The 4,495-nt window shown below is 39.7% G+C and overlaps 1 pseudogene; it reads left to right on the top strand.

Annotated features, from left to right (window-relative positions):
* Positions 1–692: 692 nt before the first annotated feature.
* Positions 693–824, top strand: LOC115896762 (annotated as a pseudogene).
* Positions 825–4,495: the final 3,671 nt, after the last annotated feature.

Genomic DNA, 4,495 nt, shown 5'->3' with positions numbered 1-4,495 from the left:
TTCATGCAATGAATGAACTAGCTAATAATACCCAGCTTTGAGCATATTATCTCTGGCTGAATCCCTCTTTTTGTCTAGTTGTATATCACGGAGTATTCATTATTGAGAAATGCATTTGCTTGTCGAGTGATTCTCTCCTTGTGCAATTGTTTTGTTGTTTGGATTTTGAGGTCTAAGGTTTGGTCTGAAGGAGACTTGGGTTATTACTAAGCTCATTACCAAGATGTGGAGGAAAGATCTCAGTTCAAGTTAAATTGCATATGTTTGCCCACAAATTCACATTTGCATTAGCATCTTAGCCTGCCTTCTAAGAAATGAAATTTATTTCTCACAGTGAAGGCTGGAAACCCATTGTCATGGGGGCACAGTAAGAGCCTTCTTGCTGGTTGGAACTCTACAGAGTCCTGAGGTTGCATACCTCACATGGCAAGGAGAATGGGTATGCTAACATGCTAACTCAGATCCCTCTTCTTTTTATACAACTACCAGTCCCATTACCTGATAACCCACTAATCTGTGAATGGATTAATTCATTCATGAGGGTAGAGCTCTCATGACCCAGTGCTTCTTAAATAGTCCACATCTCTCAACACTATCACATTGGGAATTACATTTCAACATGAATTTTGGAGGGAAGAAACATTTAAACCATACAAAATGGAAAAATTAATCAAAATAAAATAAACCTCCTTAGCTTTGCTCAGTGGCAGTATTATGACCAACAAGCTCCATCTGAGGCATGATTACTGATAACTGAAAACTTTTCCCAACACGACTATTGAAGTATAGTTTGGATTGGCATTTTTTGGACAGTCTGTATGGAAACTAAACTTTGTTAGTAAGAAAATAAAAATTAATGATAAATAAAAAACTGCTGACTTAAGTTGATTTATACTTCTGTATCTCATAAAATTGGAATATACATTTATTAAAATTTGTAGCAGGAATTTTGATGCTAAGGTAACAGGTTGGGTTTTCTTCCCTATACACCGTCTTGGTGCTAGAATAGGGTAATTTATAAGGTAAGAATAAGATCTGAATATATAATAGAAATTGTTCTTGGATGCAAGCACCAGTAGCACTTTAAGTGAGGCAGATAAAATAGACTGCTAATAAAGTAACTGGAGTTGTGTCATAAGATACTGTTAATCTTAGAAGTAGAAAGCTGTGCTTGTCTTGTATCTCTTTCACCTTGGTGCTGGACCAGGAAGAGTAGAATTTCTTAAATGTCTTCCTCTTACAAGAAAGGCCTGAGAAAACCATCAAAGGGGACCAAATGACTGGCAGTCCAGGCCAGAGTCCATGCTAAAGCAGTGGTGACATGCAGAGGCAAAGAGGGCCATCGAGAGAAATATCTCATTTATGTATTTATTGATACTAGGGTTTCCTCTGTGAACTATCCAGTGGGATCCTTAGATGTATTTTAAAATTAGTTTTCTTATCTTTTGCCTATTGGCTTGCAAAAGCTCTTCATAAATTAACTATTTTAGGCATTCGAATAATTTTTTTTAATTTCAGGTGTAATGTTTTTTGTAAACAAAAAAGCCTACAATTTTGTTTGTTTGTTTTGAGATGGAGTCTTGCTCTGTCGCCCAGGCTGGAGTGCAGTGGTGTGATCTTGGCTCACTGCAACCTCCGCCTCACTGGTTCAAGCGATTCTTCTGCCTAAGCCTCCCAACAGATGTTTTTATTTGGTACGGTGAAACATGTTTATCTCCTTTATGGCTTTTGGGTTCCTGCTAAGCAAAATTTAACAATTTCTAAATTCAACATTTCCTTCAAAATTGGAAATTTAAACTTATATACTAGTAGCTCACCTTACTATTTTTTAGTTGTTTTAATTATTACGTTGATTTCTCTTTAATCTCTTGCGTCTATTTCTCACCTTAACTTTGGAGATAATCCTTCACCAAAATCTCAGTTTTGGAAATACTCTCAGTGACTCCTCTCTTCTTTGGTACACTACTTGGGTGGTTCTTCATTACTTCCTATTTTCTCTTTAGCTCTCTATGTTTTGCTGCCTGTGATCTGCTCAACACTCATTTCCTAAAACCTGGCCCCAAGGAAGAAATAACCACAATTGCCTTGATCAATAACAAGACACAGAATGTTTTCATTTCTGTGTCAGATTTTGCTTTTCCCAATTACCATTTAAAATTTCAAAATATTCACTATCTAAGCAACATAGGAGTAAATACACTTACATTTACATTTCCCTTTATTTCTCTTCTCCTCTGGGACCTTAACATGCCACTAGTCTTTACTGACTCACATCCCTCAGCTGATCTCTTTAAGTGGCACCTGTCACCCCAAGAGGGTAGTGAGGGCTGCCTCTGCTCTTTAGCTCATATTGTACCCCAATGCTCTTTGGAACTGTCTGGCAAGGACTCTGTTCTCTCTCACTTACCTACTAGGTGTGCATTTATTTGTTGGTGACCACTTTGAATCTTCTTGGTACCAGTGGTTTGAGGTGGTCTGGCAGAGTGGATGATAAAGTCTTTTTACCCTTTGTATTACACTCTTTCAATGGAGTTCAAAAGTTGAGTTATTTAGGCCCAATAAGACACGGAGTTCAGTTAGATTAGATTCCTCAAAAGTCAGACTCTGGGGCAAGAATGTGGGAGCAGCTGGTTTATTTGTGAAGTGTTTGCAGGAAGCAAAAGTAAAGGAGTGGAGAGAGAGAGAGGAGGAGGAAGCACCAACAAAGAGGTATTAAACACTGTGTGTATGGAGGAACAGTCGTTCCATCCTACCAGGAACTCTCTGAAATATTGGTTAGAATACGACTCAGAACTGTCCTACTGGGTGTCTGGGAAGCTTGGGTATTTATCCACTGACTCTCATATCTCACTTGTTAAAGGATGTCCTTGGGGGTTAAATCTCCAGCATTTTGGGGCTATCCCATAGCACTGAACAAGCTCCCACAATTCTGCAGAAAGCCCCAAGACTGAAAAACAGACATGCAGGCTCTGAAAGGCTGTCGGTCATGAACAGGAATGTCCACAATGGGCTGTCAGCATGCATGGGAATGTCCACCATGGTTGTTGGTGAATGAAGCAGGACACTGACAGCGCCTACCATTGAGAAATTGAAATTTCATTTTGTAATTATAGCCCTCTTGCTGCATTTACGTGAATACATGTTCCATTGTGTTTTCTCTGAGCCAGTGTGAATGCTGGCTGTCTTTTGGGGAACACATTTGCTATCAGCCCACTCCCTACCCTCCTACTCTTCTCCTGCTGATACACTTCTGTCTGGCCTTTCAGTTTTCCAGAACTGTGTATGTCTGAACCTCAGCAATGTAGACAGGTTCAGTTATTTCCTCAGGGTCCCATTAGGCTTCCATGCAAATAGATTCCCCAGTAGTTCCCAAGCTATGGCCATGACATATCTTAACTCTCACCAGTGGACACAGCTGTGCTCAAGCTAAGAATCATACTATACAATCTTAAAAATCTGATCTTTTATGTATTTTCTCTTTCCTGACCTCTCCCAACTGGTATTTGACATATTCTATATAAGGTAAAATAAAATGTACTTACAAACAGTTTTTTGCCAGGTTTCCCTAGATACACTTAGCAACTGGCTTCTTAAAACACAGCTTAAGTGCAGACTTAAAGTGACAGCATTTCTTTAAAAAGGACAGACAATTAATTAGTTCTGTCATGTGTAGAATGCCAAATAATTATCTTCTTTTCTTTGCTGCATGCAGTCTCCTCCAATTATTGCCTTACAAAGATTTTAGAAGAAATACCTCAAAGAAGTTTGACTTTGGGCAAGTGACATTCTGTCAGAACCATTCCAAGGACAGAAGAGGATGACTGGGACTCAGTGACTACTGAAGTCTACCCTCTTCCATTGATTGATGTTACAGCTCCAGGCAAGGGGACCAGTTTCTCTGTATTGCATTTCCTTCTGTTTTAATACAGAAATGCTAGTATACTAAAGCACTCCAGGGAAGTAAACCCAGAGGGGCAAGAACTGCTCATGGCAGAAGAGCAAGAGGAGCCATGTGGTCATGTTTGCAAACTCTTGTTTAAAATTGACATTAGTTGAGGTTAACTTGCATTGAGGATAACTTCCCAATTAGCAGCTCTTCTGAAATTGCCCTTATAGGGATTAAGAATTTGTTGTTTGGGTTGTATGCATTCTCATATTGTTGCATATGGGTTGCAGTCTGATTGATGTCTTTCTTTTCTTTTTCTTTTTTTTTTTTTTTGAGAAAGAGTCTCACTCCATTGCCCAGGCTGGAGTGCAGTGGTGTGATCTCGGCTCACTGCAACCTCTTCCTCCTGGGTTCAAGCAATTCTCCTGCCTCAGCCTCCCAAGTAGCTGGGATTACTGGTGCATACCACCTCACCCTGCTAATTCTTGTAATTTTTTTTTTAGTAGAAATGGGGTTTCACCATGTTGGCCAGGCTGGTCTCGAACTCCTGACCTCAAATGACCCACGCACCTTGGACTCCCAAAGTTCTGGGATTATAGGCACGAGCCA

Source organism: Rhinopithecus roxellana, chromosome 3 (genome assembly GCF_007565055.1).
Source record: "Rhinopithecus roxellana isolate Shanxi Qingling chromosome 3, ASM756505v1, whole genome shotgun sequence".
NCBI lineage: Eukaryota > Metazoa > Chordata > Mammalia > Primates > Cercopithecidae > Rhinopithecus > Rhinopithecus roxellana.
Note: the sequence above shows the minus strand (reverse complement) of the source record. Positions and strands in the feature narration are given on the sequence as shown.